At 40.6% G+C, this 25,573-nt stretch overlaps 1 protein-coding gene across 3 annotated transcripts in view; it reads right to left on the bottom strand.

The window, feature by feature from the left end:
• Positions 1-25,291, bottom strand: part of CDH12 (cadherin 12) — an 822,829-nt gene extending 797,538 nt beyond the window's left edge. For all 3 annotated transcript variants that reach the window (XM_074944993.1, XM_074944992.1, XM_074944994.1), the window contains exon 1: positions 25,043-25,291. The gene's annotated coding sequence lies outside the window, so the exon portion shown is untranslated. The remainder of the gene's footprint in view (positions 1-25,042) is intronic.
• Positions 25,292-25,573: the final 282 nt, after the last annotated feature.

Below are 25,573 nucleotides of genomic sequence, written 5' to 3'. Positions count from 1 at the left end.
CCTGTGCTGGGCCCACTGCCCAGGGTCCCCCTCGGCCTCCCCAGCTGCTCACGACACCCGGCTCCGGACTGCTCCAGCCCCAGCTCCACCACTCTGCTCTGCCTCCAGCTCCCTGGGCTGCTTCTCTGGCCCCTCTGGCTCTGGTTGCTGCAGCTCTGCTCCCAGGGCAAGTCTGCTCTCTCTGGGCTGTGCCTCTGGTTTTGGGGCTGCAGCTCTGCTCCCAGAATAGGGTTTGCTCTCTCTGGGCTGCTTTTCTGGTCCCTCTGGATCTGGCACAGCTCTGCTCCCCAGCTCAGCTCAGGCCCCTGCTTTCTCCTTAGCTCGGCTCCAGTCTGTCTGATCCAGACAAATCCAGCTCACACCGAGGACGGGACCTCCCTGGCCTCCTGACTCCCTGATTAGCCTGTGCGCCCTGTCATTCAAGCTCACCTGGAGCATTGGCCTCTCCCCATTGTTCCTGGGAGCTGTCAGTCTCAGGGTCCTGATTCCCCATTGACCCTTCCCCCTTTTTAGTACTGGGAGCTAGCAACTAAAACACCCCCACTGAATGTTAGTAAGGGGGCAACAGCTTCACATGTACATGGATAGGGACTGAAATAAATACTTTAGATTCACTCATTGAGATAATAACATGGCATAGGTTGAAAAAAATCACAACAGTAATGGCTTTTAGGAGAAGTGATGATTGTTAGCACTAGCTAAATTGTTAAAAGCTGCACCACGCACAACTCAGGAGCTCAGAGTTTACCAGCAGTAAAACAACAGTCAACTGCCACCTGCTGGCCACTGATTGAAACAGGAAGTTCTATATAGTTCTAATTCAAAGATGCAAACATGCAAATTCTATTATTATTGTTACTACTACTCGCATTAGGGATGGATTCATGCATAATGAGAGACTACAAAGTGTGGTATTATTTATCTTAGAAGGCGAGGAGTCAGAGGAAATTTAAACGAGGTACCCAAAATTGTCAAAAACATAGGGTGCAATTCACCCCTTAACAAGTCAGCGCACAGCCCAACCACCACTTAGATGCTCCAAGTAGGGCTTACGTGGCATTCAAGAGGTGTTTAGGCCTTGTGCTGGCCCTCTGTACAGGGGTGAATTTCACTTATATTGAATAATGTATCTGATGCTCCTTTTTATCATGTCCCATACAACATGAATAAAGGGAGAGTCCATGAAATTAAAAGACAACCAGTTTAAGAATACAGAATACTTCATCATGCAGCATATAATCAACTGGTAGAATTCACTGCCCCGGGAGACCATTGAGACAAATCATGTATCCTTGTACATATTTTTGAAAGGATTAGATGTTTCTCTGTGCTGTTAAAATTTGCAGCTGTACAATCTAAAAAACAGTAGATATAAGGGAAATGGATTTCATGCTTCAAGACATAAACTGATCAGCTGAGAAGTTTAGGGAAGAATTTTTCTCTCACACACTGTATTGTACTGTTGGCTAGCTGCAATAAGGAAGTTCTTCACTTTCATTCAAAGCAGTGTTTCCCAACGTCGATGGGAGGAGGCAGGCTTGACCTTGGTGGGAAGGGGGCATTTAGGGCACGGAAGAGTAACACTAAAGAAAGCTGCATGATCCTGGATTTGTCCCTCACTACCCATCCCCCGACCCAAATGCAAATATGCTCATGTGGCTGCAGGTAAAGTAGCATGTGGCTCCATGAAAGATCCACCTTCCATCCCTGCTCACACAGAAATTCCTATTGCAGTCTGTGACAGGAGCTAACTGTACAGTCTGTGATAGGACTGCTGGATTATGCCACAGCTTAGCGACCCACGTTTCTCTCCTTTGTTCCCATAGCATTCAGTTACACTACAAATGCATGTATGACTTGTTACCATAAAGCCAGACAACAGCAGATGCTGCCACCTAACAGACCAGGCAGTCTTGTGCCTGCTGGGGAACAGGGAGCTGGACAGACGAAACAAGAGAACAAAAAGGTATAACCTTGAAAAAGCAAAAAGAAATACAGAGTAAAGGGGAAAGAAAGAAAGAAAGAAAGAAAGAAAGAAAGAAAGAAAGAAAGAAAGAAAGAAAGAAAGAAAGAAAGAAGAGGCAACAGTCACCAGGTGGACTTCACCAGAAAAGGTTTGTAATAAAGCATCAAGGATAAGCCACCAACCCAGACAGTCAGCTCAAATATGGCAACTTCACTTAGCTCAGAAATAGACTGTGGTCTAGAACAGACTTTTCCAGTCATTTTTAGTGGAGCCTCATTTAAAATAGATTGGCAGATGGATGATCTTTGTATGTGCAGTGATGGCTCCATGAGCCTAGGTCATATATTTTCTTTCACTTTAGCTGGTGCCATGGGAAGAAACTGGGGCCTGTGGCTTACTGATTTAGCCTTCAGTCCTACACACAGGACCTGCTTCTGTGTGCAGCAGTAAAACGTGCTTTCAAAGGACTAACCTCCTGTTTTGCCCACAGTCTCAGGAGCTCATTTGCACTAGAGGGTGAGGATGGAAAGATCCAGGATTATATAGCTTTCTTCATCATTACCGTTCTTCCCTGTACTGCACTTGTCCTCAACTAGTCTGGTGCCAGTCACAGAATGTGAAACGCTGGGATAGAGCCACTGAAAGAACAACAAGCAGCTAGAACAATGAGCATGAACTATGGGATGTTGTTGTTTGTCACATGTATTGTAGCTATTTATCTGTTAATGCTTACTTACACACCATGTGCAATGCATATTTCTGTGCAACGCATCAGCTAAATGGTATATGCATGAACATACATCCTTTGTTTGCACATATTACCTGATTCATATTTGCAAATAAATACTCTGAGGGCATGAAAGTGGGGGTGCATTTGCTCTTGCATTTGTTGTGTATGTGAGACTCCACTAAACAAACTTCATCAGGCCTTCAACTAAATTACATGAGTGAATAGTGCATAACTATGTATTCAGAACCACTCTCCTCTATAGCAGCAATATATGGACTATTTTAAAGTGCCACATAAAATGCTTGGACCAATTCCACCTACAATGTCTATGGCAGATAGCTGGAATTAAGTAGCAAGATTTGGTTCCAAACACCAATGTCTTTGACTGCTGCAACATCTCAGACATTAAAACTTTTATAGTCAGAGTGCAGCTAAGATGGTGTGGTCATGTGGTCAGTATGCCTGAAAGCAGAACACCAAAGGCCATGCTTTACAGAGAACTGCAAATGGGAACTTGTTTTAGAAGCAGACCAAGAAAACATTACAATGACACTCTTAAGGCCAGTCTTGCAATGTTGACCTCAACACCTGGGAGTTCTTAGCCCATGACATGATCTGACAGCGGCAGCTCTGGCACCTCAATTGGAAAGGTTTCAAGAGTTTGCAAGATTGCTGCAATCCAGGAGAGACATGAGAGGCAGAGAGCAAAAAGCAGAGCACATTCATCCATTGTCTTCTCCTGTGGCACTTGTGGACAGGACTGCAGGTCTGAAATTGATCTTTGGTCTCATCTCAAGACCCACAATAACTGACTGTCGCTCATTCATTGAACTCAATAGAAGACTCCATCATGTATTTAGAAACTGGCAGAATTTCTTCTTTTTTCCTCTTAAAATTACACAGATTAGCTTTTCACTGAACATAAGCATACAGCAGGCACCACAGCACAACCAGACGGGTAAGATGTAATCGATTTATATAAAAAAAATTAAGTCTAAATTAAATTTTGTACTCAGCATTTAGACTCCACAATTAAGCTGCAATGACTTCAGAGATGTGTTATCATCATCATCCATTTGGCACCCTGGATGTGTTTTGATGTTAAGCAAAGTATGCAAAATGTATTTTATACAAGCCAAAACCAAGATAAATGCACTGCTTTCAGGTGCAGTATTGATCCACTCCAGTACTCAGAAATAGAATATGAATAAATATTACATATTGAAAAAATGTACTCTGTCATTCTACAAGAGAAGCATTTAATTTACTGTAATAAATTACTTATCTGACAGATTGCAGACACAGTAATGTTTACTGTATTTTAAGGTCTATCTTGTCTCTTTGTTCTTTGTGATATTTTGGCCCTCAGAGATAATTCATGATTTATTCTTTATCTTCTCACAATGGCAAGTGCAGTAAATAATATCTGGAGTTATTTTAGCCAATCAGGAATCCTGATTAGTTGTAGTCTAATTAAGGAATAATGAATGGTGAAAAATTTCCCCTTCCTCATTTATTCTTGTAATTAAATTACATCAATCGAATCTATGTTATTAGGAATTGCAAACTTTTTCAGGGGTTCACATGTTGTTTCATTGGCAGGGAAATTCATCAGGTTTTAAGGCCACCTGTCAGATAATCACAAAGCACAAACTTTAAGCTAACTAGCTAATTGTGACCTCAAGGACAGATGGAAAACAATTAACCAGAGCTGTTACAAGAACTTCATGGTCTTACTTCTTCCCAATCAGTCTGCCATCATGGAATTGTGCAATGCTCTCACAGGGCACTGAAGAGAGTCAGGGCACTGATGATCAGGTAATTATTTAGTATGCCAGCCAAAGATTGAGGTGCAATACTTACCCCTGGATCTTTAAGTCATGCACCAATTTAACACAGCCTAGACTGCCTATTGTCCTCACACAGTGTCCCCCCCTAAGACTTGGCATGGATTGAACAGTAATAGACTAGACTGCAATGCTGACTAAACTAAAAGCAAATCCTCCATAGAACAAAGCCAGACAGCACCCCACATCCCATCACATTTATCAGTAACAGATATAATGTATCCAGGAGGCAGCATAGTCTAAAGAAATAAGCACAGAGTTTGGACTCAGGAATTCCTCAGTACTAAAACTTCGAGCTGGTCAGTAAAGAATAATTTTCCAGTGCAAAACTTTAATTTTTCAGAGGAAAAAAATAAAATGGAGATATTTTAGCCAAAATCCAAAATTCACAACTGCAACTCCAGTGCATCCTGAGAGTTGTAGTTTAAGTGCCTCATGGTCCCTTTCTCCTGTACAGACTGGGTGCCCTGGTCAGAGTATGTTTCCATGATGCACCATAATGAGATGAGGCAGTGCATCATAGGAGTTCCATGGCCATAGTGCATCATGGGAAATGAAGTCCAGCTGGGAAGCCTGGCCCACAGAGGAGAAAGGGGACATGAGACAACTGAACTACAATTTCCACTATGCATCACGGTGACATTTCCCATTAGAAAAACTTTCTTTCGGGCATTTGGGATTTTGATTTTTAAAGAATTGAAATTTTCCCCAGAAAGAGGACACTTTTCACAAAACATTTTGTTTAGTGAAAATCCTAGTTTTCCATCTAAAAATAGTTTTTAATAAATTGTGATTAGCCCCATTACAACTGCTGCTAATTCTGACAGTGCTGTCTGACTCTGTGTAACTCACTTTGCCTCCTGTTATAAATTTCCCCATCTGTAAAATGGGGAGAATAACACATGATTACCTAATAACCGTACAGGAGTGTCATTAATTAACATTTTAACAGTGCTTTCAATATGCACACTGGCATGCAAATACTAAATATTGTTATCTTCATGAGAGTCTGTTCTCAAAATTCCCCTCCAAAACAGGATCCAGTCTCTTGCATATGGATCAGATTGTTTTAGCTGCCCTTTTTAATGTGGAATACCTGCTATCTTCCTCTTTTTATGGTTTGATGCTTTCATTCCCTTTTGTTATTTCATATTCCACCATGCCAACTCTGATTGCCGCAATTGGGTGACTTAACCAGAACTGTGGGATACAAAATAACAGTAATAAAAGACCAGAATGCAGAAATTGCCAGGTGAAATATTTATGCATAGAACATAAGCACCAGCTGTGTTATGCCAGTGTCAACAGCCAATTGATCCATGCTAAGTTTATCTATCTATGGCACTTGTGACTTTTTTTCATTAACTGAGTATAAAATGAAGTTGCACTGAAATGTTGGAGTTGAAGTAGACACCCACAAGGTAAGAGTGGAACTGAAGTTCTAGTATAAGTTCAATTTTGCCCCACTCCTGTATTCCAAAATACACCAGAAAAAAGTCACACTGGCCTTAAAATTGGTAAATAAGAGCTCAGGCAGAGGTATACCTTTTCTATAAAAGTTAAAGTGAAATGGACAAGAGGTTCCTGAATTATTATACACTTCAAATAGAGGTGTTTACCAAAGTTCAAAAAGCCTATCTCTTTTCCTTGTATTTAGCTGTGACGCTCTGAGTATCTTTCCTAGACCTGAAGAATAGCTCTGTGTACCTCGAAAGCTTGTCCTTCTCCAGCAGAAGTTGGTCCAATAAAAGATATCTCACCCAACTTGTCTCTCTAATATTTCTTTTCTGCACAGAGTTTTCAAAATGGAAACCAATCACTAGGAAAGCTTGTGAGTAGAAAAATAATTATTTCCACCAAATGTTTCCACCAAATGTTACATTTGAGCCAATGAGCATCCTAAGACTCAAGAATTTGTGGGCAACAAACATTCTAATGCTCAGTGGAGATATTCCATTCCTGCTGACAGCAGGGAGATCCACAGGAAGGATGGGTGGAAATCTCATCCCAGATTGCTTCCCTCCAACCACCTCATCTCTCCAGCACACTACCTTCCAAAGGCTGTGTGTGCATCTCAAAAAAGACACTGCTTCTCATTCAAATAACAACCACAACCTTAATTCTAACCCAGAAAAGACAACATCAGGGTAGCGATATCTAAAGAATATAATCACACACAATATACACATTAAAACGCCTCAAATCATTCTGTAGACCTTAGATCTTTCTATAGACTCACTCCCCTTGCAGGGTCTTGTAGCCCAGGCTCCAGCCCAAGCCTGAATGTGTACACTGCAATATTTAGCCCCAAATCCTGCGAGCCCAAGTCAGCTGACCAGGCCCAGCTGCGGTCATGCGCTGGGTCTTTTATTGCAATGTAAACATACACTTGCAGGATGTCTACACAGCACACTAAGCCTGGGCTCTGACTCAGGTTTGAGGCCAAGCCCCCTTCCATCCTCACACCAATCAGTCTGGCTTGGGTCAGCAAGCACTCAGGACTCAAGTCCTAGGACCTGCTAGGGGAGTGAGTCAGAGCCTGAGTCCCACTGTGACTCAGGTCCAAGCTCTTTCATTTTATAGTGTGGATGCAGCTCAAGCCGCAGACATGAGTCAGAAGGTCTGTGTAGTGCTGTACAGACGTGTTAGCACAGCTGTGAGACCCGGTCCAGCAATTGTAAGTGAGGTTTACAATGCAGTGTCAACATTCAAGAGTGGGCTTGGAAAAACCAGGTCCACAAACCCAAGTGCCACAGACCCGGAAATACAATTCAGTGTAGACATAGTTTTTGTCTCTTGGTCCCTCAGTTCCTCATATGTAAAATGACATTAATGGTTCTTCCCTACCTCACAGAGACTCCATTATCTATTATGCAATTTCACTTTATGTTCATCAACTTTAATAAAAACTTCCAAAACACAGAGTTATGAAACATACTTAAATAGCAAGAAGTACAATGCTATAAAACTATTAGGCAGAATTAAGGCTGTGGTTATTCACTGAGAAAATCTATGCTTTGCTTGCAAAATGGCTCCTTGTACCCTCAAGCCATTTTTAGATAGCCTTGGAAATGTTGTAAAATGCTAGTAATCATAATTGGAACTGAGTCTGAAAACTTTCCAAATGATCTCTATCACATTTGAAAACCTGAATGTTCTTGGAGACAGTAATTAACAGTGAGATAGAAATTGGGAGTGGGAATTTTGGCCTGCACAAAGTGGCATGTACAACCTCTGTTTGAATACCGTATTAAAGTTTAAGTAATCCATTTAGGATAGAGCTTACGTATCAACAGTACTTAAGAGACTAAACTAGCATGGGCTGTAAACTTCAAAATGAATGAATACTTATTGATCTGCGAAAATGATTATGCTGCTGATGTAGGGGGAAGAAAAATCTCTTTCTATTAAAGTTCAGAGATAAACATTGTGAGGGACTTTCAGGAAGTGAATGAGCTGCAACTATTACCAAATTAGAATATGCAAAACTTCCCAGAATTTTGATGTGGTACACATTTCAAAAACCATTTTCTCTTCTTTCACTGTAAATATGTACCACTAAGCAGCTGGGAAATCTAGTTTAGTTTGAAAATCTGCTTAAAATTTTGATATTTTAATATTTCTAGGGAGAGTCCAGCATACTGCATTTATATTAGAATAAAAACAACATAATGAGAGATGAATGCATTATAAAGGAATAAAATGATTTCATTCATTGTTGCACATCCGCAACTTTTCCTCGTATTCCTCATACATCAGGGGAACATGATTTTGATCACATGGAATTATGTTTCCAGTTTCTGATGTAGATAGCTGGGAAAAGCAGGCACATTTCCAAGGTTTATGAAACTGGGGGGGGGGAGCGTGTGGGTGTCTGTGTGTAGGCGGAAAGGGGTATTACCAGGTTTAAATGAATTTAGAAAAATTGGCTACTAGTCCTGCCACTAATGAACACTTGTTGTTTCTCTGCAGTTACATTTATCATTGTCTAGCAACAAGGAAAGCTGAACAACATTTACAGGGGTTTTCCATTTGGATTTTACAAAATCAGTTGTTTTTCTCAGGAAAACATTCTTGTACCATGTAATACTTCTCTCCGTGTCTCTCTCTCTGTCCTCCCAGTGACAGAAACTGATTGAGCTTATTTAAAAACAACAACAAAACTAATTCACTTGGAGATAGAGCATCGTATCTAACAACAATCACTCCTTTATCAAGGTTACTTATGGAGCTGGTAACAAAGACATTTGGTGTTCTGATCCCTCACCCCTTGATCATAAAATTTAAGGTAAGAAAACATAATGAACCTACTTCTCTGGCCATTCATATTTTAGCTGCAGTCTCTATTAACCAGTAGTGTTTTATGGTTAGCCAATGAGGTTTATGGCACTTTTATTGGAAGCATTTAACAAGGTTCAGTCCTGGAGCAGCCTGATGGTCACTTTGTGTGACTGCAGTGGTTGGTAAGAATAGCCAGACTATCTACAAACAAGAGAGAAGGGGAGGTAAACCTTAAGAACGCTCACACACTTCTACAAATTTTCACTTGTCCATTCCTGTCACCAAGAGTGCTTCAGATTACTGTTCCTCTGTGAGGAGTGTCCTGCAGAGTAAAAGACAATGTGACAGTATCGAAAAAAGACACTCTCATGTTGGCACTGCTGCAGTGTATTCAGTTAGAAAACTTTCCTCTCAATGCCTGTCCCAGTTCAAGACCGTTCTACCTGACACCCATAATCAATAAAAAGCCTTTGGAAAGTATGAACATGCTCTCTCTCCTCATCAAAAACTGCTGCACAAGCACAAAGGAAATAATACTATATATATATGAGCAGCTTTCATTGTAAATAATCTGCCATAGAAGGTCAGGATCAGCTAACCTTCCCCACCAGAAGAAGAAAACAGGGAGCAAAAGACAGAGTGAGGCAGAGATCTGATTTCTGCTAATGTCCAGCCCGTCTATTCAGCCAGATGGCCCAATGGAACCACAAGAGGCAGGTGTCACAGTCAAAGAGAAGCCTGACCCTTGCCTGGTTTCTCATCTCTGGACAAAAATAATAATTCACCAGCAGCTAGCGGAACCCTCAAGGCTTCATGGACTAGCATAGTGAGCTTTCCTGTAATCACTGGGATATCTCCAGGAACAAAGGGTGGCATGACTCATTATTTGGCTGTGATAACATGACCCACACGAACACTAGGGGATAATGGGCAAGTCTGCACTCTGCAAATCAAATCGCACCATGATCCATCATTAACCTAAGTGATCCATTGTTTTATTGAAGTAGCCCTCTAAATGAACAGGTCACAATCTAGTTTAAAAACTCAGAGATTTGTCAATGCTCCAAGGATTTATGTTCTTTTAGAACATACAGTCTGAGCATAAGTTAAATTGTAAGCATTCTAAGAGTGGGGGAAAGGAGGAGGAGGGATGGGAAACACATGATTTATTTAACTTCTGAGCTATTTTTAAAACATGTCACTGTTATATTTGGATATACATAAGTATATGGACAGATATTTTTATGTATAATAGTACGTTAGGATTTGTATAGAAAAAAAAAGGAGAAAGAAATTGACCATTTGGAAAAAAGTTTCCACTCCTTGCAGGATTTCACAGTGCAAGGAGTTCAGAAGAGACTCTGATATGGTGTGGAAATTAAAGCACTGCCAGTTAATATGAAGCAGCAATTCATGCAGAATTAACATTGCCCTTCAGAACAGATCTACTGAATTGAACCTAGGAGGAGTTTAAGATTAAGCCATTTAATTGCTACTTTAGGAACTCTGGATTTTGCATAGACATGAGTCCAGGTGTTAAATCTGATTCTTCTCTGTTCAGTTCAGATAACAGGACTGAGCCTCAGAACCAACTAAGACAAATCTTTCAAAGATTTCCTCTTCTTTTCAGTCCATCTTGGGAGTTTATTTTAATTGTGGACACCACAGGGAATTGGGGCCATTACACTCAGAGTGTTGAGTCTTGAATGAAGAGAGAGTTCTTTCTCTTCTAAATTATTCTGAACTAACATTTATAACGATAATTATTAATTTGGTCTTGTGATAAATATAAAGGGAAGGGTAACAACCTTCGTGTATACAGTACTATAAAATCCCTCCTGGCCAGAGGCTCAAAATCCTTTTACCTGTAAAGGGTTAAGAAGCTCAGGTAACCTGGCTGGCACCTGACCAAAAGGACCAATAAGGGGACAAGATACTTTCAAATCTTCCGGGGGGGGGATTGGTCTGTCTGTTCTGTGTGCTTGTCGGACACAGATCAAGAAAGCAAGCAATCCAACTCCATTTGAATTAGTAAGTACTAGCAAGGGAATGTGTTATCTTATTTTTGTTTTGGCTTGTGATTTTCTCTGTGCTGAGGGGAAGGTGTATGCCTGGTTTTCTTTTTGTAACTTTAAAGTTTGACCCGGAGAGAAATCCTCTGTGTTTTGAATCTGATTGCCCTGTGTCATAAATATAAAGGGAAGGCTAACCACCTTTAAATCCCTCCTGGCCAGAGGAAAAAACCCTTTCACCTGTAAAGGGTTAAGAAGCTAAAGATAACCTCGCTGGCACCTGACCAAAATGACCAATGAGGAGATAAGATACTTTCAAACGTAGGGGGGGTGGGCGGAGAAACAAAGGATTCTCTCTGTCTGTGTGTTTTTTGTTTGTTTGTTTGTTTGTTTTTTGCTGGGACCAGAGCAGGAATGCAGGTCAGAACTCCTGTAAAGGGTTAATAATCAATCTAGTTAGATATGCGTTAGATTCTGTTTTGTTTAAATGGCTGATAAAATAAGTTGTGCTGAATGGAATGTATATCCCTGTTTTTGTGTCTTTTTGTAACTTAAGGTTTTGCCTAGAGGGATTCTCTATGTTTTGAATCTGATTACCCTGTAAGGTATTTACCATCCTGATTTTACAGAGGTGATTCTTTTACTTTTTCTTTAATTAAAATTCTTCTTTTAAGAACCTGATTGTTTTTTCATTGTTCTTAAGATCCAAGGGTTTGGGTCTGGGTTCACCTATGCAAACTGATGAGGATTTTTATCAAGCCTTCCCCAGGAAGAGGGTGTTGGGCTTGGGGGAATTTTGGGGGGAAAGACGTTTCCAAGCGGGCTCTTCCCCGGTTATATTTGTTAGACGCTTGGTGGTGGCAGCAATAAAGTCCAGGGACAAAAGGTAAAATAGTTTGTACCTTGGGGAAGTTTTAACCTAAGCTGGTAAAAATAAGCTTAGGGGGTTTTTCATGCAGGTCCCCACATCTGTACTCTAGAGTTCAGAGTGGGGAAGGAACTTTGACACCCTGTAAGATTATTTTCCATTCTAATTTTACAGAGGTGCTTCTTTTACCTTTTTTCTTTCTAAAAAAACTTCTGTTTCTTTTAGAATCTGATTGGGGTTTTTTTGTGTGTGTGTCCTAAAATAACCAAAGGTTGGTCTGTGGTCATCTTGTTTATTCTCAAGCCTCCCAAGGAAAGAGGGTGCGGGGACTTGGGGGGATATTGAGGGGGAGTAGGAACTCCAAGTGGTCCTTTCCCTGAGTTTGGCTAAATCACTTGGTGGTGGCAGTGTTACCTAATCCAAGGTACAAGGGAGAATTTGTGCTTTGGGAAGTTTTTAACCTAAGCTGGTAGAAATAAGCTTAGGGGGTCTTTCATGCAGGTCCCCACATCTGTCTTCTAGAGTTCAGAGTGGGGAAGGAACCCTGACAGGCCTTGCAATCCAATTTATATTCTTTGTTTTCATCTTGATGACACCTAAGCTCACTCAAGTTGTTTACATGTTGGATGCTGAGTGAATGAGTTTGACTGGCAACAGTTACACACCCAGCTGTCTCAACAGAGACAGAGTTGCTTGGGAGTCAGCAAGGTGCACTGACCACATGCTGCGGCCTAAAGGGAACATGCTGGGCTACAGGATAAGAGGTGCCCTCCCCCACGTAGGAAATGCTGGTGGGAGCATGCTGGGCAGCATAAATTCCTACATAACAATGGTAATCCATGTTCCTTCCCATCCTGCTGCTTTCTTTTTTTGCTTGCACACACCCAAACTCCCCCCACCCCCAACCCCCTGGGCCTGCTAGTGGTGGCAGACCCCTTCTACTCTCCCCATCACAGTCAACTCCATTATGACTATCCTTGAGTAGATGGGCAGGGAGGTAAGGGGCTTCTTGAACACTCTCCTGCTTCCAGGGCATCAATGCAGGGGCAGACTTTATTTGGCTGTATGTTTCTAAGGCAACACCAAATAAATAAATAAATAAATACTTCTATACAAGCTGTTTTGTTAGTTCCTCATCAAATGTTTTTCTTCTATTCACCATGTACTTCTTTCCCTTTATTCTTCCTCAAGCTCCTCTTAGAATTTTACCTACTGGATTGAAATTCACTATGCCAGACTGCTTTTATCAACTAGGGTGAGCAATTTTCTTCTCCACCTGTAGATTCAAGAACATAATAAAACATGCATGCTTAGGGGACTGGATTCACTCTTTCAACCATCCTCCAGTTGGCACCCACAGCCAGATGAGCCAAAAACAATGAACTAGCTTGCATGTGGATGATAATGAAATCCCTGTGAACCACTCACAGCTTCTGCATGGATCTCGGAAACCTGAGTATGTACTTGTGCCTGCCTCTCCTCTGACTTCAAAACCTAGCTTATACTCATATTGAGTTAACCTAGCTGAAGTAATAATGATGATAATAATGAGACAACTAAGCCAGATTGTTAACTTTTATTTATAGGTTTTATTTACCTTTGAACATTTAGGTTTCAATATGTGTGGTGAGATGGGCCAAATTCTCCCATCTGCTAAGACTACTTTGCACAGTTTACAAAATAGACTTAAAACAGCCAGCAATATCTAATGGAGAATTCACTGTCCCGTCTCCAAAAGAAAAGGAGTACTTGTGGCACCTTAGAGACTAACCAATTTATTTGAGCATGAGCTTTTGTGAGCTACAGCTCACTTCATCGGATGCATACTGTGGAAACGGCAGAAGACATTATATACACAGAGACCATGAAACAATATCTCCTCCCACCCCACTCTCCTGCTGGTAATAGCTTATCTAAAGTGATCATCAAGTTGCGCCATTTCCAGCACAAATCCAGGTTTTCTCACCCTCCGCCCCCCCACACACAAACTCACTCTCCTGCTGGTAACAGCCCATCCAAAGTGACCAATCTCCCTACAATGTGCATGATAATCAAGGTGGGCCATTTCCAGCACAAATCCAGGTTTTCTCACCCCCCCACCCCCATACACACACAAACTCACTCTCCTGCTGGCAATAGCTCATCCAAACTGACCACTCTCCTTACAATGTGTATGATAATCAAGGTGGGCCATTTCCAGCATAAATCCAAGTTTAACCAGAACGTCTGGGGGGGGGTAGGAAAAAACAAGGGGAAATAAGCTACCCTGCATAATGACTTAGCCACTCCCAGTCTCTATTTAAGCCTAAATTAATAGTATCCAATTTGCAAATGAATTCCAATTCAGCAGTTTCTCGCTGGAGTCTGGATTTGAAGTTTTTTTGCTTTAAGATAGCGACCCTCATGTCTGTGATTGCGTGACCAGAGAGATTGAAGTGTTCTCCGACTGGTTTATGAACGTTATAATTCTTAACATCTGATTTGTGTCCATTTATTCTTTTACGTAGAGACTGTCCAGTTTGACCAATGTACATGGCAGAGGGGCATTGCTGGCACATGATGGCATATATCACATTGGTGGATGTGCAGGTGAACGAGCCTCTGATAGCGTGGCTGATGTTGTTAGGCCCTGTGATGGTGTCCCCTGAATAGATATGTGGGCACAGTTGGCAACGGGCTTTGTTGCAAGGATAGGTTCCTGGGTTAGTGGTTCTGTTGTGTGGTATGTGGTTGTTGGTGAGTATTCGCTTCAGGTTGGGGGGCTGTCTGTAGGCAAGGACTGGCCTTTCTCCCAAGATTTGTGAGAGTGTTGGGTCATCCTTCAGGATAGGTTGTAGATCCTTAATAATGCGTTGGAGGGGTTTTAGTTGGGGGCTGAAGGTGACGGCTAGTGGCGTTCTGTTATTTTCTTTGTTAGGCCTGTCCTGTAGTAGGTGACTTCTGGGAACTCTTCTGGCTCTATCAATCTGTTTCTTCACTTCCGCAGGTGGGTATTGTAGTTGTAAGAATGCTTGATAGAGATCTTGTAGGTGTTTGTCTCTGTCTGAGGGGTTGGAGCAAATGGGAGGAGGGTGGGGGGGATGAGAAAACCTGGATTTGTGCTGGAAATGGCCCACCTTGATTATCATACACATTGTAAAGAGAGTGGTCACTTTGGATGGGCTATTACCAGCAGGAGAGTGAGTTTGTGTGGGGGGGGTGGAGGGTGAGAAAACCTGGATTTGTGCTGGAAATGGCCCAACTTGATGATCACTTTAGATAAGCTATTACCAGCAGGAGAGTGGGGTGGGAGGAGATATTATTTCATGGTCTCTGTGTATATAATGTCTTCTGCAGTTTCCACAGTATGCATCCGATGAAGTGAGCTGTAGCTCATGCTCAAATAAATTGGTTACTCTCTAAGGTGCCACAAGTACTCCTTTTCTTTTTGCGAATACAGACTAACATGGCTGTTACTCTGAAACCTGTCCCTTCTCAGTCAGCTTCCCCACCGCCTGCACTAGCTGATCCTGACACCCCCCCTTCACCTTCAGGGCACATCTGCACTGCAATCAAAGGGAGTGTGTGCAGCTCCAGTAGAAATACCCAAGCTAGCTATTATAGATCTAGCTCAGGTCCTGGAGTAGTGAAGTAGTCACAGCACATGCTTCAGTGTAGGCTATCGCGGCGAGTAGTAAAAGTGTCTTTGGTAAGCTAGTACAGCCTGTGCTGATGCCCGTGTTGTCATGGTTTCACTGCTCTGGGACTCAAATTTGCTAGATTAAAGCTGGCCTGGGTATGTTTACTGGAGATGCACACACTCCCTCTGATTATAGACATAACCTCAATGCAGAGAAAGTGGGGAAGATAAAGATACTCCCCTGCTGCTCTGTCTTGCACCAGGATAAAATGGTTCAGGATCAAGAAGCTGCAACCTGCCCCCATAGCTTCCTGCACCAAAGCCTCTCAGTGGGATATAGAATCTGCCTCATTAGCTTAAAGCCACTTCATGCTTTGGATGGGGCATAGAACTAAAGCATGGCATCCACTTTGAGAGGATTGAGGGAGCACACATGGCAATGGGATTTCATTTTATTGGTTGTGCATGGCCCAATCCCTGAATCCATCCTCTATGGCATTTCTAGTGCCATTGTTGACACTACGGACCTGATTCAGCAAGGTACATGAGTAATCTCACTGAAGCCAATGAAACCATTCAAGTGCTTACAGTTAAGCATGAGCTTCAGCACCTTGAAGAACTGGGACCTGTGTGAGCTCAGTATAGTTTGGTGGCTCACGGGGATTCATGCAGACCTCTTCTTTGGTTTTAATCAGTGTGGTTTCACTCTTGTGTTTTGCTTTGAGTTGGGAGGTTATTCATCAAAGCCACCAATTTTCAACTGTTCTGACAGTGCAAGAACTGGAAACCAAGAATTGGCCCGAGGCCAGGCCCAGGTTCATTTGAAAGGTTTACATTATCTTCTTAAGAGCCTGGATAAGTTCTAAGTTAGTAACAAAACCAGACATGAGGACAATTTTGCCACAAAGATTTTTATAGTTCCACACTGATAGCAGTTTATTAATAGATATTATTAGAGAAAAGATTTGTTCCTAATACTCAGCAGACACAGATATGATGTGATGTCATCTGCAGAAATTGCTCCAGAATACAGAATTTTTAGGAGTGGGATTATAGGTAGGGCTAACCAGAAATCAAGAATTCTTTTTTTTCCCAAGAAATAAATAAACAAAATAGAGCTTTCAGAATTTCTTTTTGTTCTGTACTGGGGTCTTTTGAAATATTTTGCAAGAAAAGAGAGATATCCACCACTCCAGAATAGCCACCAACCCATTGGTTAGATACTTTACTTGGGATGTGGGAGACCCATGTCCCAGTCCCTGTTCTCTCTCTCTCTCTCTCTCTCTGTCCTAATCACTGGGTTGTTGGCTATTTTGGGATGATGGGTTGGTGTGTTTCTCTCTCAGTTTGACCTATATTCCATCCTGGACCTGAGAAACCTTCCCAACCAAAGTTCATTGAAACATACATTTTTGTGAAAGCTTTGGGTTTCACATTTACAGAAATGCGTTTCATCGAAAAAAATCCTGACCAACTCCAATCACAGAACCAACATTTTTGATGCATTAAGGCGCAAAGTTTCTATAGGTCTCTTTTTTATTTGCACACACACACACACACACACACACACTTATTTACACATGCAACAACTCCAACACCACGTGCAGACATTCCATTTAACTAATTGCATACATGACCATAGTACCCAGTTTTTACATGCAAACGGCAGTCTGCACCATGTAAATATGGGTTTTCAGTATGTGTGCACACCTGTTTACAATCTGAAAGACCTTTAAAGGTCCACATTTTCAACATATCCCCACAGGAAAGATGTGTGGGAAAAACACTTATGCAAATTCATGCAAAAGACTAGTACTTTCACCTGGGAAGAGCTAGCTAAGCACCTAACCCCCTTTGCTTTTACAATTGTCCAATTGGCACATTTGACTGCAAGTAACTTTGCACTTCAGCAAGGTGCACACTTTAAAAAAAAAATTGGTCCTTGAATCTCCATGTCCTGAAGGTCACTTTCAAAGGACCTCCATTTAGTGCACACACAAAATGTGTGCACTGTCATTCCTGTGTGAAGTCCTGCACTGCCTTTGAAAATATGCCTCCCAATTTCCCAAAGGTACAGCTTTAGGCCACAATATGGCACCTAACGATTATTTGTGATCAAAGAGAAAGAATGCACGATAGGACACCTGGGGCTTGATCTAAAATGTATTTTTTAAGTGAAACCAACAGAGAGAGAGAGAGGGGGGCGGGGGCTAACTAGACGGGATAAAGTACTGGTCCAAATCCTTGCCCAACACTTAACTGAATCTTCTCTTACCACTTCAAACGTTATTTTTCCTCCCTTGGTATCCTGCTGTTAATTGATTTATCTTGTTAGACTGACCTCACACTTGGTAAAGCAACCCCCCTCCTTTCATGTATTTATACCTGCTCCTGTATTTTCACTCCATGCATCTGATGAAGTGGGTTCTAACCCACGAAAGCTTATCCCCAAATAAATGTGTTAGTTTCTAAGGTGCCACAAGAAATCCTAGTTATTTTTTTTTAATCTTCTCTGAAGTTCATAAATTTTGGCTAAATTTTAGAATTACTTTTCATTTTCATACATCAATCCAGCTAAGCCCAGAAGAAGGAAGCAGCAGAAATTTCAAAAGAGGGCAGTCTCATGGCTGTCCTAAGTTTCAGGAGTTACAACAACTCTACGAGGGGCTGTTCTGGCAGGCAGGGATTATCAGGGCACAACAGCACCATTCTAGCCATGTTTTCTTTCCCTTGACAAATACCTACCATGTGCCAAAAACACAGCTGGATATATTGCTTTAGGATTCCCCAATGCAAAGAAAATACTCAGCAAGTTGGTTCAGTCACCTTTTTGCCTGCTCTTTATTTCCAGAATGGTCCAAAGTAAGTGAATCAGGGCTCAGGATGTGGTCCAGTTTGCATAGGTGTAAATGACTACTGCTGGAACCCAAAGTGTGAGGTACTTGAGAATCAGGCTTGTACTTGTTAGTAATTAAGATGCCTCTTTAGTGACTCACATAATTTCAGTGTCAGGGTCCAGAGTACCTGTACAGTGTCAGCGTAGGCTGTCTCCATCAGTTCCAGGAATATTTAGATGACCAGGTTGAATTTAATCAGATTGAATTAACTTCTCCAGCCAGAGTCTTTATACTAAGAAGGTATTTTAGAACTGTCCCTTCCCCAACTCGCACCTCTGCTTTTTTCCCCCCTAATCCATGTGCCCAACTCAGCAATCCACTCAATCCAGGCCATTTTTATTTTCTTTCAGAAATGTGTCTCTCCTTCTGCTCAGTCATGTGCAGGGACATCTTCAGTTCTGAAGACATTGCATAACCCTTCACATTGACTGCAGTGACACCAAGATTCCACAGTGCATAGGAGACCCAAAGGTGCCCACCTACACAAAAATGAGCAGAAACAGAGTGTACATCCTTTTGAGAGTGGAAAGGGATCACAGGTTAAAACACTGCAGCCAGAAGAGACTAGACTGGGAGAAGCCTACTGGTGAGTTACTAGCCCTGAGGTGCCCCCGTGGAAGTCATGCGCTAGGTAGCTGAATACTTAACTGATGCCGAAGGCAGACTTTGCAGGTGGAAGGAATTTTTCCATACAGGGAAAAGAGATAAAAATATAGAAAAATTCAACAGACAGTGAAATAGTAGATGTAAAGTTTATAGGAACTAAAAGTGTTTTATAACTACAAACAACTGATATACAAATTGTCATATGAGGCATCACTGGACACATCAGTGAAATGCAGCCACAGTAGGTGGTTAAGAGTGTCCAGCAATAGCTTTGGCTAGGAAGAGAAGAATATCTTCTCCCACTGAAACAAATTAAAACATTGGCCAGAATTACTCAAGCAGACATTTTGCCAGGACCCCAGATCTTACACTACTATTATTTCAAAGAGTACTATGGAATCCTTAGTGATCACAAGTGGTTAGGGTTTGCATCTCATTGAAATAATAGCACTTTTTGCAGCTCAGAGTCCATTAACACTATGTTAGGGACCGGGAACCCAAATTCAGGAAAGCATCCCTATTCAAGACTTAAACACACATTTTCTCAATCCACATTTAGATGATGTACTGAATAAGGATCAGTTTAAGAACATGCTTTCTTGAGGTGGAACCTGCATTAAAAAACTGCTCACATGTAAGAGGGATACTGACTGTGTCCCCACTACCTCATCTTAAAATATCTAGCTTTTCCTTAGATGCTTCCCATCTAACCCAGGAGCCAACATTATTTTCTGAGAGCTGATAGAATCACAACACATGATAGTGTGAATGTACATGTGCACACACATCAGTTGTCCTACATTTTGGACACAGCTACTTCTATAACATGATGATATTTTAAAATACCATATAGTTTTCAAATGTAGGCCAGTCGGACTAAGTTTATGGTGACAAGTTGTTGTCACAACAGGGCCTGGACTCCTATACAATACATTTAAGGCAACGTAACATGGACGTGCACGGAAGGAAGGGGGCATGGCTGTGCTGCTGGAGGTGTCATTCTTCATATAACATGTTAAACCCAAAATGGTCTGCCTCTGATTGTCAGCTAGATAAGTAAAAGCTGAAGATCATGTGGCATTTTTCAAAGCGTACAGTGCCTTACACCACATGCCTTCTTAACATCATTTGTCTATTCAGCCTCTATGACCAGCATGCTTTGTGATACTTTGAGTATGATAGGTGCTGTATAAAACCAAATTCTATTCTACTTTAAAAAATGACTCATAAAGAAGTCTCCACTTAAAGAGTATGTGTGTCCACTTTAATTGTAGGTATACACGCACATTCTTCTTTATACACACCAATGCTTTAAGTCGGGGGTGGGCAAACTTTTTGGCCCGAGGGCCACATCTGAGTATGGAAATTGTATGGCGGGCCATGAATGCTCACAAAATTAGGGGTTGGGGTGCGGGAGGGGGTGAGGGCTCTGGCTGGCAGTGCGGGCTCTGGGCTGGGGAGAAGGGGTTGGGGATGCAGGAGGGTGCTCTGGGCTGGTACTGAGGGGTTCGGAGGGCAGGAGGGAGAATCAGGGCTGGGGCAGGGGGCTTGGGCACGGGAGGGGGTCAGGGGTGCAGACTCCGGGCGGCGCTTACCTCAAGCAGCTCCCAGAACTAGCAGCCTGTCCCCCCTCTGGCTCCTACATGGAGGTGTGGCCAGGCAGCGCGCGCTGCCCCGTCGCTTGGTGTGGGGGCAGTGTGCAGAGACCCCTGACTGCCCCTACGCATAGGAGCCCAAGAGGGGACATAACACTACTTCCAGGCATTGTGCGGAGCGGGGCAAGCCCTGCTCCCCAGCGGGAGCTCGAGGGCCAGATTAAAAATGTCTGGAGGGCCAGATGCGGCCCCCGGGACATAATTTGCCCACCCCTGCTTTAAGTGGACACATTTCCTAAGTCATTTTTCAAGTAGAATAGAATTTGGCTTTATAGAGCACCTATCATATACAAGCACTTTATAAAGCAATGGTTTAGAAACTGGTTATGCAGTGATTCTGTGGATACATACACATAATTTAAGAGCAGCAGATATGTGTATAAGTATTACGATTTTCTTCATTTACCCATGAGCAGAAAAGCCACAATTAAATTATGAAAAATCCCGATGCTACTGGATCTACATTAATTTATTCTCTTTCCACCTTCCACCCATCTCTGAATTTTAAGTTTGCACTTTGTACATTCAAATATTTCACCTGTCATAAATGAATGACATAATGTGGAAATGAAATTAACATGTGCCTGATTAGGTGAGTAGAAAAATTAAAATTTACCAATGTATTTAATTAAAAAACACATTTTAGTTCTTATAGAAGTATTTTTCTTCCCCACTTGTTTGGATTGTAATTTAATTAATGATGTTTAATGTAGATTTCGATGAACTGATGAGGAGATCTACACTGCAGGTATTTCACTTTTTTTTTTTTTTAATTATAATCACATTCTGGCTATAATCACCTTGTTAACAAAGAGAGTAAGAAAACAATTTTCTGTTCATGACAGAGAAACAATATGATTTCCTAACAGAAACAGCCCTAAAGGTAAAAGTTGTGATTCTTTAAAAAAAACCATGTAAGTGCAAATTGGACAACTGTGTTGTATTACCAAAGTCAGAAATGAAGTTCCAAGCACAAAATTGTTTCATACCCTGCTTGATATCTGGTATTGCCAATGCTATTTACATATAATTATATAATATATTCACAGAGATAGCACTTAACTTTAATCAAACTTGGAATTATCAGGCAATGCACACAGAATTTTGCTGTTAATGTCAGCAGTTAGCATATGTTGTTAGGACCACTAGGGAAAAAAAAGACACAAAAATAGCTTTCAGAGAAAATCTGTTTTACTGTAAGAGAACTTTTGTTTTTAATTATGGCAGTTTCAAATTATTGTGGTACATGACATCTGTCCAAGAAATAGATATGTATAGTGTATATGCACACACCACACCAAAATATTCAAGAACAAAGTGGGGTATTTTGTTTGAGCAGATATTGTCATCTTCAAGATTATGCAAATCTAAGAAATTCTATTCTTATATACAGCCTTCTCAAAGAAAGTTAGTGTCCATGGCCAGTTATCCGTAGCATGATAAAATATTGCCTTCCATATATTCATATTTTTTCATATTGTCAGATTTAATTACTTCTTATGTACATTGGGCCTGATCCATGCTCACTAAAGTTAACAAGAGTCTCTGAATTGAGATGTATGGACTTTGAATCAGGCCCATAAATGACATTTATGTGTGTGTACACACACAACTACTAATCATACAGTTGGCTACATGTGTTAATGTATAACAGATGCAGATATGTGCACACATATCTTTGCCTAACTATGCCTAATCAGCACATGAGAGTTGTGTGAAGACAGTTAACATAATTCCAACTCTTTTGTTCTAATATTAGAGTTATTGAATGTTTATTTCAATAACGCATTTCTGAATATATCATGTAGGTTATATTGGTCACACTTTATCTTAAAGGTATATTTATGAACAATGTATAAAGGTTTAGTATCTGATTAATATTTGTGTTAAGCATGTTACAAACATGAGTTATGTGTTATAGATTGTTATAAGCCATTGTTACATGCAGCCTATTGTGCTGTTCGATTCTATAATAATTATTTATTAAAACATCTATTAATCATTTATTAACTCTTTATAAAATATTTACAAAATGTACCCTTAATGTAAAGTGTGACCATAATACCTACAGTTTCTGGAAGGAGGTAATGAGTGTTGAAATTTAGAACCCTCTCTCTCACACACACACTCTCTTCTCTAAACACACACACACGCACACTTTCTCTCTCTCTCTCTCTCTCTCTCTCTCTCTCTCTCTCAACATGCCAAAGTATATTCGACATGGACATATCAGGTCATTATAATCATTTAAATATTGGGGAGAATAAAGGAGTATATATCTAAAGATTATTTGGGGATAGTTTAGGTTCTTTGTAGTCCATAAACTTTTGGAATTCACTCCCATTTCCAACACCATCATTGAAGTGATGAGTTATTTAAGGCTTGAAAAAACTGTTATATGAATGGATATGTGTTTTCCTACCTAAAAACTGGTTTCTAACCACTGAATATTTATGGCTGTTAGTGGGATTTGTTTGGAAAGAGAAGAGCCCCAGAGATGGTTCCAGAATATGAAGCTGAATACAGTAGTGCAACACTGTCATATTGATTTGGCACATCTTACAGATACTATTTTTTCTTATATGGCTCTAAAAGTGGTGGGCTAGGAGGATCTGAACATTCTTAGTGGGCAAACTTCCTTCTACTGTTTGTGAATATAACATAAATGGTGGGAGACTGTACTATCTCCAACTGCAATGCTATCCACCAGAAGCCATAGATTTAGCAATAAATACGGATTTCTTTTTTTAGCAAATGTATCCAGATAAAGTAAAGTTTAGGCAGCAAAATATGTAATTTAATGATAGCTATGAGAAAGGCAAATGAGCTATTTTCCAAGGAAGCTTTTCACATTAAAGCATTTTGTTTCTTATCAGAAGAGAGAGTATATGTTTTCCATACCTTCTCCAGAATGGACACTTTCATCTCACCACAGAACATCATAAGGCAACTAGTTTGATTAGTTAAGATGTAAGCCTCTAGTTTATGTGCTGATACTGTATGTACCTGAGCACTCCAAATCAATTTCAGCAATTAATTGCTTATGATTTTGTAGTGTAACCATCTGGCTCTCAGTTCTGAGGAGAAATTTTGTAAGAATCCTGGAAATTGCTCAACAGTAAAATGTGATAAATGAAATGGCTAATAAGGTGTTGGCAGGAATGAAATAAAGACTTCTTGACCAGTTCATGAATCTCAAAGCTTGAATTCTAAACCCCTTGTTTCACTGAAATATTTTACTTCTGATGTCATTTGTATCTGAAATCTGATGAGCCTCTGCATTATTACACCTGCTCAGTTTGCTTGAATTGTTATGCTTTTGTAATACACAGTGCAATTTAAATGTTGGGGGCGGGGGACAAACAAAAATTGCTTTTGGGTGTTATCCAGCACTGAAATAGTGCCTTTTTTTATTTAGCTCCCTGTACATATGTTTCACACTATATGAAAAAAATCTGCGAATCATCACAGAAGATCATGGAATTAGCGCAAAAGTCCAACAGTACCTATCCCTGCAGTGAAAATCATGTTCCAAATAGGAGAGACATGTATGTTTCATAATGTAATCTAGAAAACATCTTAGAACTAAGATACCAAAGTCACTAAACTCATCACATTTCTACTTTTCATTTAAAAAACAATTATTCAAGAAATATTTATCAAGAAAGAAAGATACAGAAAAAACATGTTAATTTACCTGAAAGGCATGCTTGTATCTAAAAGGCATGAATTGCAATTCAGTGCTAAACTGTTAATTTAAATGTTTATTTAAGGATTATGTATATTTTGCTTATCACCCACATGACTATTTGTACATGATCACTTTGAAACATAGACCATAATAAATCAAAGCTTGCATTTCGATACCTTATTTACCAAGGCTGAATTAATTTCTTGCCATGAAACTAATTCTGTAATCTAGTTCTAAATAAAATAGAAAACAACAAAAGATTTATCAGGTTGTTTCAAAAGTTGTTTCAAGTCAAATTATTTTGTCTTGCACTCTTCCTTTAATAGAACATATCTCTTTAAAGCTTCCCCATTCCTCCCCCACCCCAGCCCCTAAAGAGACTGAATTTTAAAAATATATGAAATCCTGATCTACTCAAGTTTTGCAGTATACCTTATTTATATATACTTTCCAACAGATTTTGCACAGTATCTTAATATTTGGCAGAATTGCTCTACTTGCCACCAGTTATATATGTGCGTGTCATACCTATGTGTTTTAAAGCCACTTAACAAACCCTTTAATAGTCAAGCACCTGCAAGATTTCAAGGGGCAGAGAAATCTCCTTCTCCCTCCCCTCCCTTTAACATCATCTCCTGGAGACCAAAGACTTATTCACTTTGTTTAGAACTTATTGAAGTTTTCTGATTCCAAATAACAAAAGCAAAGGGAAAACAACCTGCTAATTCAGACATCAGATTTCTCGTGTATGCTGCTCCAGCTTCTAAACAGACTTGATATCTTTCTATGCATTGTTTATGAATCCTGTACATAATAATAGATGCAATCACAAGATGCAATCACAAACAAAAAAAGGCAAAAAAACCTTACCTGCTAGATGAAACTGCAGCAGCAACAGCAAGAGCAGCAGCAGCATGCACAGTAGCTTGTACTGAGGTAATACCTTTTCTCTCTAAATCACTGTGGCAACAAACTGCCCTTTCTGGTGTCCCCCTTCATTCACAAAGGATCTCACAGGCAAGGCAGACAGGTAGAAAACACTTTCTTACTGGAAGAGGTTGTCTTCCTTCTCAGAAATGACTGTATCTCTCTCTGTGGGTCCCTACACATTTACCCTTCAGATCAATACTGCTCTTTAGCAGCAGCTTGAGCTCAACTGCAGCTGATAGAGTCTAGCCAATTGGTATAGAGGATTCCCTTTCTGTCACTCCCTCCCTCAAAAATACACAGCATGCATTTGAAATGGTATTAGTTGTGAAAAGTAATTTTAACCCATTGGTTGAAATCTAACCTGTTCTTTTGGCACTCCCCTCAGCTTGCATTTTCTTCTTGTTTTCAGAAAATCCCTGACTGAACAAAATATTCCCAGCTGGAATCTTTAAAGCTGGTCTAGTTCCACAG

The sequence above is a fragment of the Natator depressus genome, chromosome 2, assembly GCF_965152275.1.
Source record: "Natator depressus isolate rNatDep1 chromosome 2, rNatDep2.hap1, whole genome shotgun sequence".
In the NCBI taxonomy this organism is placed as follows: domain Eukaryota; kingdom Metazoa; phylum Chordata; order Testudines; family Cheloniidae; genus Natator; species Natator depressus.
Note: the sequence above shows the minus strand (reverse complement) of the source record. Positions and strands in the feature narration are given on the sequence as shown.